The sequence below is a fragment of the Camelus ferus genome, chromosome 10 (assembly GCF_009834535.1).
Source record: "Camelus ferus isolate YT-003-E chromosome 10, BCGSAC_Cfer_1.0, whole genome shotgun sequence".
NCBI classification, from domain to species: Eukaryota; Metazoa; Chordata; class Mammalia; order Artiodactyla; family Camelidae; genus Camelus; species Camelus ferus.
Window position 1 is genome coordinate 665875 of NC_045705.1, and position 12669 is coordinate 678543.

Consider the following 12669-nt stretch of genomic DNA (forward strand, 5'->3'; position numbering starts at 1 on the left):
AAAAGTAATATCCAGAGAACAAAAACAAAAACAGGGAACTAAAAACTATGACGGCAGAAATTTTAAAATTCAACGTAATGATTGAAGTATGGTTTCACCACCCTAGAGAATTTCTCAAATTTTACTGCACATATAAATCACTTCGAGAATTTGACCAAATGCAAATTATGATTTAGTATCTCAGGGGCTGGACCTGAGATGATGCATTTCTAATAGGCTTGCAGATGACATTGATGCTGCCGATCTCAAACACACTTTGAGATACAAGGCTCTGTTTTGTAAAGTAAACAAAGAGATGGAAATCAGAGAGAAAATAAGAAATTAGACTATTAGTCTAGCGGATTTTATATCTGCCCAAGAGCAGGCCAGAAAGAGACAGAAAGAAGAAACTGGAGGGGGAAAATTTTTAAAAGACAAAAAAAGACAATTTTCCAGAAGATGAGTTTCTACATTGAAAGGGCTACTAAGTGTCTAGCACAGTAAGTGAAAAATGATCTACAGCAAGTCACATAATAAGAAAGTTTTAGAATATAATGTAGAGCTAAAAAGAAGACATAAAAACTGCCTATCATAAAAACTTCCAGAATACAATCGCTCACACAAAATTCACTCCAGCCAACACACACACACACACACACGCATGTGCATATCCACACACAACCTCATAGCAAACTTTTCAAAAGCCAAATAGTCAGGTAGCAGATATAACAATATTGCTGCCAGTTTTTTTGAATCTGGAACTCAATACCTAGCCTGATTTACAATCTGGTGTAGAACAAAATGAATATGTGTTCAAAAAGGGATGGTCTGCAAATATTTTGAAATAAAGAATTTAAAGAAGGCGGATGTAAACCTCCTGTGATCCAGAAAGCAAGGGATCTTGCAAAAGAGAGGCAAAAGGAATTTCTGTAAGGTTGGTAAAGTCAAAATTGACAGTTACATAACAGGTCTACATAGTAATCAACACTGATTGAAGCAGAGAACACATGTTTCCAGGAAAGATGTTACCATGAGTGGAGAGGGTCACTCAGTTAAAGGAATCACAGAAGAGTCTCAGGCTGGGCCCAGCGGATGAATGAGAAACCCTAATTGACTGAGTAGGGGACAAGCATTTTAAGTAAACTTAAAAAGATTATTTCAAGGAAAGATGAGAGATCCTTAGTGATAAGGTATCCAAAGAAGTCATGGGTACTACACAAAACTGGATATTTCAATAATTAAAATGAGACTATTATTAAATCATGATGTGCCTGGAGGACTTTTTAATGTCCAAAAGATCCCAGAGGAACCAAGATACCTGCCTTAGAGTAGATTTTAATCATCTGTGGGAGAGAAGAAGAAAGGTCATTTCCGGTTCCATCCTGCAATTCCAGCTTGCTCAGTGTGAAGGCTGTCGTAGAATTTTTATGGGCTCAAGAGTGTTGCAAAGACTGTGACACCGCTAATGCATGATATTTTGGGGTCCCTGGGCAGAAGCTAGAAGCATGGCTGAATCAGTGAGACAGAAGGAGGTGGCATTCCATTTGATGACAGGGTTTGGAGAAACTATTGCCCCACTTCTTGAAAGGGTTAGAATACTTTTACCATCTGTACTTTTGAAAACCACTGAAGTCACGGGGACAGAACTGCAGGACGGTTACATTGTCATAATCTCAGGGGGAGCCTCCATCAGCATCCTCTGACCCTGAAACAACGGATGTAATCTTAAAGCAAGTTGAAAAAGACAGCAACAACGAATTTTTATAAATTAGGCAACCAACCGGGAGGCTGTATTACCCTGAGGAGCTCCAGTTTTAAAGTAGAAGTGAAAGATACGTTGTGGGATAGGTGGTAATTTAGCCATAGGAGGTGGCAAAGGTAAGTAGGGAATCCTGGGACCTCTCTAACCTTTACACACTTGCCTTGATTCCATTCTCTGCATTAACAGATGAGGGCTACACATAGGGCTGTAAAACTGATATCCATGTTAACATACAGAATGAACTGTATCTTTCTCAGAAGCCACAGAGAAATCAAAGTCATCTGAAAAGCCATTCATTCACTTATTCACTCAACAGAATGTTTTGAGAGTCCACTACGTGTCAAGCACCACACTAGCCATTGGCAAGATAAAAAACTATCTCTCTTCACACACACACACACATATGTACACACACACACCTATACATATGTATGTTATATATAATATTTACATTAATGTATATCTTGTCATATTAATATATAATATAGTAATATATAATATGTATTATATATTACTCCTAGTGATAATATAATAATATAGTATTATGTATAATGAATGAAATTAAGTTATAATACTATTATATTATAATATAATCTATATTATCAGTATTATGTATAATATAATATTGAGATAGTAATGTTACTGAATTATTAATATATTATCTTTTATGATGTATTTCATTATTATATAATTACAGATAATATTATATTAATATATTTATATTATATATTTATATATATTTATATATGGATATATAAACTTTTATAAATCCTACAGAAACCTGAGGTTTTATAATTTTATATTGATCAGTAATGTTGACATCAGTTGAAATGTAGAAGACCATAAAGTACATATAATTGTAAATCAACTAATGGGTGGAAATAAAAACTGACACATGATTATGTAAATCCTGTAATTAAATATTTATATTATGCATAAGAGAGTGCCTTGAGCAAGAATTTACTTGATAGAGATCTATTCTGTGCCTTCACCTTTATTTTTATGAGTTTTTCCTATATATTTCTTTGTTATATTTTAGAAAAAGTACATGTAACAGCAGATACTAAGAAGAAACTAAATGATACAAATAAAGAGTGGTGATAAGGGACTTTATGAAGTCACATGGTCTGTGCCCTGTTTCCACAGAGTCTTCTACTCTTACCCAACTTCCCTTCCATCCCCAGGGAAGAGAGTCAGTAGAACTAAAGAAGGACCTGAAGAGAGGACTTGCCTTCTCTACCTTGGAGAGACTTTGGTCCTTCTCCCTGCAAAGCCCATCCCACCATATCTCAACTGTGACCCTCTTCTGGCCCTCAGTGTTTTAGAGGAAAGCTCTGTCTCCTGGAGGATGTAGACATTCAGTAATTACTATGGAGATTCCGTAAAACTAAACGATGTTTTTTTGAAAAACTTCTGAAGTATCTTTCTAGTAGATCACTGAGGAAAATATATAACCACCTCTTAATCTTGCCTAGAGCCAGAAAGGTGTCATTGATCGTTTCTGTGACCTTCCCTTAGTTACTGACTCCACTATTCTCTACATCCAAATTAGCCTTTGAGTCTCTTCCTTATTCCCTATTCCAGTAGCTTAAATATCATTCAAAGCCACCTCCTCGCGTGGATTACCCCAACTGGCTGCCTACTTGCCCCCCCCTTCCAGTCTTTTCCTACTATTTTTATTAACTCAAGTGAATAATCTGTCAACCGGAAGAAAAAACCAAGTAAGACAAGGTAAAAGTCTCACTGTGTTTCTCCACTACAGGAAATAACGGCGGCCTGTGGAATTACACAAACCGTGAGCTTCCTTCAAAGTTCTGCTCTCGCGTTATGAGTTCCGTCTAGTGCCCCAGCAGTTTCTTACCCATACCCACCACAACTGTGAGTTACTCAGCTTGTACCAAACATATGGAACAGTCCTCCTCCTTCCGAATAGTCTTCCTTCTGCTTCGAATTTCCTCAGATCTGCTGGCCAACTGTGTTTTCTAAGGATGGCCTCCACGTGGTGCATGACCTTCTGCAATGTTACTTTACAACTCCTCCATCAAGCAGTGGCTGTCACCACCCAGTCTGTTTAAACGTGGCCAAATTTTTGACAAATAGAATATGGCAGAAATGACTGTGCCAGTTCCAGGCATGGCTCTTAACTGGCCTCTCAGATTCTGCTTTCTGTGTTCTGGCAGCAAGGCTCTGTGTAAGCAGCATAGTTGCTCTGGGATCACTAGCATGTGAGAAGGTGCTTGAAGTTCTAGAGCTATATTGAGGGAGAGAGAGAGAGAAAGAGACAGAGAGAGGGGTCAAAGAGCGCTGATGCATCAAGTAATCATCTTAGAAGAGGACCACCCTGACCCAGGCACTCCAGCTGACGCCCTATGGGTGGACAAGACAACTACCCAGTTGAATCCATTCTGAATTCCTGACCCGTAAGATCATGAAAAAAATAAACGTTTCTTTAGGTTTCTGAATTTTGGGTAGTTTGTTATGTGGTAGTAGATAACAGAAAAATTGATCTAACTTTGCCTTCTTACCAAAATGCTTTCACCAAAGCTATCAGTAATCACCTAAACTCCAAGTCATGTATCTTTCTGTCCCCCACCCACTAAACTGTGCAGTAGTTTACACTGTTCATTGCCCTTTCTGTAAATATGATCCTGGGGTAGTTTGCACCTTTAATATACTGGTTCTCATTCTTTGTTTTGGGTCCTCCACTTCTGCTGGTTTCTTCTGTATTGGTTTACCCTCAGAATTCTCTCTTGATGATCCACTGATCTTGTGTGGGAGCCCATGATTGGGTTAATAAATTGTAACAGACGCCAGCCACTTGTGACCTTTAGGAAGAACAAATGTACTTTGCTAGCATGTGCCTATGCGTCTGCACTCCTGCCTCCTTGCTGTAAAAAGCAAAGACAATGCCTTGCTTGCATAGTTGGGGTTTTAGTTTAGGGCTGCTTCCAATGGCAAAGCCATCGTGTGTATCCATTGCTATAAACTCAGGACATGGCTTGTTTATCATAAGCATAGGTCCATAGTTCAGGGTTTACTCTGTTCATTGCAAAGCGACAACCCATGCCCTCAGCTATAAACGCTGGGCATGCTTCCTGCTGCTTAGATAGTCTGTAACCCCCAAGACAAGGGACTGGCTGGTCTGGTGGTCTGCTTTGTAATTGACATCTTCTGTCTGAAGAGTGTACCTTGTTCCCCTCTCCTCATGTCCGTCCTGAAGACTAGTTAAGCCTTTGTACTCATTGTGGATTCTATAATCTCTACCCGATCCTGTCTTTCCTTAAGCTCCTACATACCATGACTCAACTGTTGGTGATTTTTCCTCTGATTGTACACAATAAATGTGGGAGCATTTGAGAGGCTCATGGAGTTGGTCCCTGATTCCTTCTCACTCTCTTGATTTTCCACAGAGTCTTGAGTAATTCATTACGTCTTGGTGGGACTTTGGCCGGACAGAACCAACAATCTTGTGTCTATACATCTGGGACAGAAACTACATGAGATCAGTTCATCAGATGATGCAGTCAGAAAATATATTGCCAGGTTCAAAAGTAGAAAGTTGACAGTCAATATCCATTTAAAAAATATTCCTTTATGTTAATGTGTATTGTACCAATTTTTCCACTGACATTCTTGTTTTTAATAAAATTATAATTTAAATAACAAGTAGAACAATTTTCTCCAATTCCACAACCAAACTATTTTCATTTTAAACAAAAAATATAATTGGTAAAATTTTTTTTCCCTCCTGATTTGGCTCTGATGCAAAAAAAAAAAAAAAAGGAGGGGGGAATTACATGACATTTCTGTATTTCCTAATAATATCCACTTCTAAATTCTAAGAGATTATCCCTATATATTGTTGTTGTCATGTTTTCATATTTCTAATTTTATATTTTACTTTTTTATTCAAGATTATAATTCAAATAGTCTCTTGGGCAATTCTTTTTTTCACCCCTTGTAGGAATAATGGATGCTCTTTCTTCCGTGTTCCCAAGTACTGTCTCTCAACTGTAGGCATAGCTTTTGTTAGGATAATTAAAAGCGGGAGTTCTGAGTCAAGGCTAAGTGGACTCAAATCTTTTCTCTGCCCTTTAGGAGCTCAGTGACGTTGGGCAATTTGCTTCATCTTTTCCTGATACATCATGTGCTTAGAGATTACAAAAACTTGGTTTTATCCATCTGACACAAAACTGATATTCCAGAAATATCTGTGAGATGTATGAATTCGTTAGCTCTGTAAGACCCTGCTCCAGGGCTATTACCGTCATAAAAGTTGTCCTTATCTCTCTGGAAACCATTCATTTCTTTTCTAAAGCCCTATGGGTCTTTGTTAATCCCTCATATTATTACATGCTCCATATGTTACAATTACATATATTTGTCTTATATACCTAATTCAGTGGAAACTTCGAGAACACGGACTATGACACTCATTTTTGCATTCTTCAAAGAATCTAACATAACGCCTCGCTCATACTGAATGCTGAATGAATTTATCACATAAATTAATTTTGACCCAGTGACATTGTTCTTTATGGTATATATTTGCTACTAATTGACATATTCTGAGTTCTTTATATTTTTCATCTCATTATAGTTATAGCCTTCATGAAGCACTTTTATTATTTTTTAACTTTTTTATTGATTTATAATCTTTTTACAATGTTGTGTCAAATTCCAGTGTAGAGCACAATTTTTCAGTTATACATGAACATATATATATTCATTGTCACATTTATTTCTCTGTGAGCTACGATGAGATCTTGTGTATATTTCCCTGTGCTATACAGTATAATCTTGTTTATCTATTCTGCAATTTCGAGGGATTTCATGAAGCACCTTTAAAATTTACTTTGTTGGTTTTCTTTATTTTGTTATCTCTGCTCACCAAAATACAGAAATGATTTGAAATAAGAGTTAAGTGAGTTGTCCCCAGGGGCAGCAAGAGGAAAGGTTTAGCCATGTCGCCCTTGATCGGGAAGATGATCGGCACTGCCAGGGCCCCAGTGGCCATTGGTCCCTACGGTCAGGCTGTGTGAGTCGACAGGACCATTTACATTTCAGGACAGCTAGGCATGGACCCTGCGAGTGGACAGCTTGTAACAGGAGGGGCGGCAGAAGGAGCTAAACAGGCTCTTTCAAACGTGGGTGAAATTCTGCAGGCTGCAGGCTGGGACTTCACGAACGTGGTGAAAACAACTGTTTTGCTGGCTGCCATAAATGACCTCAGCACTGTCAGTGACATCTACAAAGAGTCTTTCAAGAGTAGTTTTCCTGCCTGAGCTGCCTCCCAGGTTGCTGCTTTGCCCAAAGAGGGCTGTGTTGAAATAGAAGAAGCAACTATCCAAGGACCTCTCGTGAGGGCATCACTCTAAGTGGGCCCCGTTTTACTTGGTCTGGAATTTTAATAATGGTTTCCAATTAATGTCTTAATTTTCATAATTGATGTTTGGAAGTGTAAGGTTGGTGGGCGTTTCTCAAGTTATTATGGAAGTACCATATAACAAGGGGGACTGAACATGGATTGAAGATTAATGGTGAACCTAGTTACTGTTGTTATGTTATACGCATGTATTGTAACACTGGTGTCACTGGATGTGGGAAGAGAGACCCGCAGTGCATAGTTACTCAGGTAAATAAAAATAAAGGGACATAACATGTAGGAAAGATGAGTCACTATTCCTGAGAAATAATAAAGAACACACCTAATTCAATTAAACCCTATTTAATGATGTGAAATATTTAGTTCTCATGTTAGATATATGATTCTGCTTTTACTTCAACAAAATTCAAGTTTTTAAGTTTGAATGGTAGAGATAAAGGAGAAACTGGACCAAAAGGAGGAGAAACTGGACCAAAATTTTATATAGATAATACTTGTCTAACGGAAATAAAATTGCATACAGATTTAAAAAAAAAAGAGTTAACTATTTTTCTTATACATATGCCTACATTTAATATGAAATCATATCATCATGTCTCACTGGACTATGACAAATGAATAAAATCAGTTTAACTCAAGCAAACAACTTGCATTGATTACACGCCCCTAATGCTAAATTTGTATATATTACTAAGTAAATAGCAAGTGTAATAACACTTTTCCTTTAAATTTTTCTTTCAGTATGTTAAACATAGCATTCTACGTTTTCATCCTGGTTTTGTTTCTCACAGCAAATTTTTCACGCGGGCTCAGAGGCTCACCTTTGTGCTTTCACTCTTTGCTTGGATGCAGTTGGAGGTTCTGTTCTCTGCAGCTGTTGCTCATTAAGTAAAATCTGCAGTGGAACTTTCTTTCCTTTTCTCCAAATGGAGACGTTTTGATTTGGGCGCTTCGTACAGTCTGAACTAAACGCCTGCCTATTTATGGAACTTATAGTGGGTGTCACTTTTGGTAATAATATTAAAAAAATTAAAGCCTGTTTACAGTTTAATGGATAGAATCAAACTAATTTTTGAAAAAAATATGTATTTTATGCATATAAATCTATTAATTTTCTCAGAATGTATACATTTACCAAATATATGTTAAGCCCGTATTGAGCTTGAGTGCGGTATGCATATAAGGATGCATCAGGTATAAACTCTTTCAATGCTTATAAGAAACATCTATTACATATTTATTTTTATTAGAATTTCAAAAGGTAGCCCACATGGTCTATCTATCAATCTATCAATGTTAAGAAACTACCCAATGATGGGATGTGAGGGCCATCTGGCTTCTCCATCTATTGCCCCATTGATTACCAGGGTTGATTCGGCTGATCTGGCCATCTAGGCGGGTGTCCCCTTCCTCCCTCACCGCTCCGTGTGTGTCCCTCCCAAAGCTGCACACTCGGTCGAAGAGGACCACCATCCCTGATAGAGGAGGACCCTTCTTCTCGGTCAGGGGTATATGAGTAGCTGCGATCCCCTGCTGGAACCTTCAAACAAGCTCTCAAGAAACTACCCGATGATGCACAATTAGGAGAAACTCAGACTTCTCTGGTGTGCTCTATTCATGACCCCAGCCTGCATCCCTGGATCCTAACCCCTGGTAGGGAATAGGTCTGTCGTAGACAGAAGTTTAATTTTTGCTTGTGATGTTGCTGATTCATTAAAACTACATTAAGGTTATCTCATGACCCTAGAATATTGGACAGTCTGGTCTATTACCTGTCTTGTGCTGCTATTTTCTTCCCTTTCAAGAAAAGTATTTATCAGAATTTCAAGAAAAAGTCAACATTCTTCCTATAGATGACCTTATGCAATCTCAAGGAAAGAAGCAATGTATTACACCTGTGTCATCAGTTCTCATTTACACTATAGCCATGGTGATGTCTGTCAAACTTAGAACTAAACAATAGGAATGTTCACACGGTTATTGTGTAGTGATGTTATTCTATATACTGGCAAGAGTGGGTCAAAATGAAAAAGGTTGTCGACATGCAGATAGTAAACTTTAAGATCCATGATCTGCACTTGGTGCTTGACTTAGCGTCTGCGCCATTGCTGGTTAACAGGTAGGTTTGGGACAAATTACCTTTGAGGGCTTCCCTGGGCAAGAATGGCTCTTACATGTACCTGTAGTTCATGGCTGAAGAAAAATGCTATCTGTGCAATCCATGCTGAAGGACAAGCTATCCTGTAAGTAACTTTTCTAGCCTTCACCTATGTGTATCTTTTTCCTGCTATTTTTGCCCGGTACGCTTTGCTGCAATAAAACTTAATCATGAATATAACTTTATGTTAAACCATGTGAGTCCTTCTAACAAGTCTGTCAAGGCAATAAAATAGTTTCTTGTGCATGCATTTTAATTTCATGTAAATTGATATTATTCATTTTTCAAGAGATTAAAAAAATAAACATATTGGAGAAATACTTATTTTTGTCCTATTAATAGCATGGTAGTTTTCATAGTGCCTTTTTTTTTCTTTTTTACTTTGTTTTACTTTTTCCCTAAGTGAATCAGTCTCTCTTCTCTTATAATATTTGTTTATAATGAGTAAAAATACTTTGAAATATATATATTTTACCAAAGCTACTTTGAGTCTACTAGTATCTATGGAAAAGATGATTCATCAGAACATTAATGGACCGATGTAATGCTTTGTATATTTTCTCAAAGCATATACAGGGAGAACAAGATGGGCTTAGAGTCTCTCAGCTCAGAGTAGAACTCCATCTCTGTCTTCTTCTAACTGTGTTATGGAGACAAAATCATCTACCTCAAAAGCTGTTACCATGATTAAATTAGGCCATATATAGAACACTGGCCAAAATACAACATGCATGGAGACCGTCAAGACAGAATGCCCATAATATTTAAAAATTTAAAGTCTTAAATAATATGTCTCATGATACTAGTGTAAATGGATTTTCAAATTCTGCATTTAGTTTTGAAAAGTTTCCTGTTATTATATTAAAAAATACATTGGTTTTAACATATTAACCTGCATCCTATGAACTGACTTAATCCACTTATGAAATCTAGATATTATAGATGCTTTTTACATGACAAACCTCTATTACAATGTTTAACAGAAGTGGTGAAATGAGAATCCTTGACTTGCGTCTGATTTTATAGGGAAAGAGTTCAATATTCCATCATTAAGCATAGTGTTAACTGCAGACTTATCTTAAGATGCCCCTTACCGGATTGAAGAGGTCCTATCTCTTCCCAGTCTGTGCAAAGATGTTTTCAGGAACAGGTATTGAATTTTGTCAAATGCTTTTTTGCATCTGTTAGGATGATCATAAGGCTTTTTCTCCTTTATTCTTAATTCTTAATAAGGCAAATTACACTGATTGATTTTTCAGTGTTAATAGAGCTTTTCATTCTTTAGATAGAGACTACTGGAGACAATGTATCATCCCTTTTATATATTCCTGCTGCAATTTATGTGAAACTGCTTTTCTTTGGAATAGAGCTACTTCACAGGTATATTTATTTTCTGATAGTCATATGTTATTTCAAAGAAGTAGCATTGTTACCTTTCATGTAGCTTATTAGTTTATTTTCTTATCTTTTTCTTTTTTTAATTGAGTTATAGTCAGTTTACTATGTTGTGCTAATTTCTGGTGTACAGCACAATTCTTCAGTCATACATGAATATACATATATTCATTTTCATAGTCTTTTTCACAGTGAGCTATTAAAAGATCTTGTATATATTTCCCTGTGCTATACAGTATAATCTTGTTTATCTATTCTATATATACCTGTCAGTATCAACAAATCTCAAACTCCCAGTCTATCCCTTCCCATCCCTCTCCCCGCTGGCAACCACAAGTTTATATTCTATGTCTATGAATCTATTTCTGTTTTATATATATTTTTCTGCTTAAAGCCCACTGGCTGTCTTTACCTAGGAGATAAATTGGTCTCTATCAGGTAGCTTAAGAACTTCCTTACACATTTGTAGAAAACTTTACTTCGAAATTGTCGACATGAGAAATTAAATTCATTGCAAGTGCTGTCACAGGCCAAATTACAGGCGTGGGATTTATAAAGATACCTATAACTGAGTGATGCCAACTGGTAATATGAATCTTTAAGAGTGATGTTTGCCTTTTTTCATTAAGATCATGGCTTATTTATGTACTCCACATTTTTCATTAAAAATACAGATTATTTCTTGCCATCTAAAGCGTAAGTAAACATATACACTTTATTTCTACATTTTGATCAGTTTATTTGCAAGCCAAATATCATTAACTACGTCATGAAAAATCCCACCAAAATATTATATTTCTGACCCACAATTTGCAGCAGAAAAACCCCAGTGAGCCAACCAGTTATCTGCAGTAACAGGCCCAAGAAGCTAATCTGTTATCTATAAATCAGATTTCTAGGAAGTCAGACTACTATGTAATCAGTTGAGGGAGCCAAAGAATAATTCCTGGAACAATCAGCCCAAATGGCAGACTTGACAACGTGCCTAATTCTCTAGGTATAAAAGAAAACACACACACACACACACACACACACACACAATGAGAAACAAGAAAATTACCAAAATGGAAAAGCTCACCACCAAAGAAGAACATATGGGAAAGGTAGGAAATCAACTGTACACAAATTTAGTAGGGAGGTTACAAGACAAAATTAACAAAATCATCTGCATCCACAAAAAGCATTTAAGGATACAATTATGTGTAAAATATGATATCAAAATCAGTCACCATGAGGGGAGGAAAGTACAAAAGCAGGGTATTTAGATGCATTTAAAATTAAGTGACACCAATTTGAAACAATCATGTGGATAGATAGATAGATAGATAGATAGATAGATTCTTGTATAAAAACCTCAAGGTAACCACCAATAGGTTACACACACACACCCACACACACACAAACAAATAAATGACTCCAAGCACAACATTAAAGATAGTCATCAAATCAGAAGAGAAGGAAACAAAAGAAGAAAGGAAAATAAAAAAGACCTACAAAAACAAATCCAAAACAATTAATAAAATGGAAATATGAACATACATATTGATAACTACTTTAAAAGTAAATGCTCCAACCAAAAAGACACAGACTGGCTGAATGAATACAAAAAACAAGATCTGTAAACTTTTTACCTACAGAGACTCACTTCAGATCTAGAGACACATACATACTAAAAGTAAGGAGAAGGAAAAAGGTATTCCATGCAAATGGAAATCTAAAGAAAGTCAGATAGCAATACTTACATGAGAAAAAAGAGACTGAAAAAAATAATATTATAAGAGACAATGAAGGACATTACATAATGATCAAAGGATCACTCCAAGAAGATATAACAATTGTAAATATATAGGCACTCAACATAGGAGCATCTCAGTATATATGGCAAATACTAACAGACATAAAGGGTAAAATTGACAGTAACACAAGAACAGGGGACATTAACATCCCATTTACATCAATTTAAAGATCACCCAGAAAAAAAATCAATAA

At 36.5% G+C, this 12669-nt stretch overlaps 1 pseudogene; it reads left to right on the forward strand.

Moving 5' to 3' along the window:
* Positions 1–6705: 6705 nt before the first annotated feature.
* Positions 6706–7119, forward strand: LOC102520128 (annotated as a pseudogene).
* The last annotated feature ends 5550 nt before the right edge of the window (positions 7120–12669 follow it).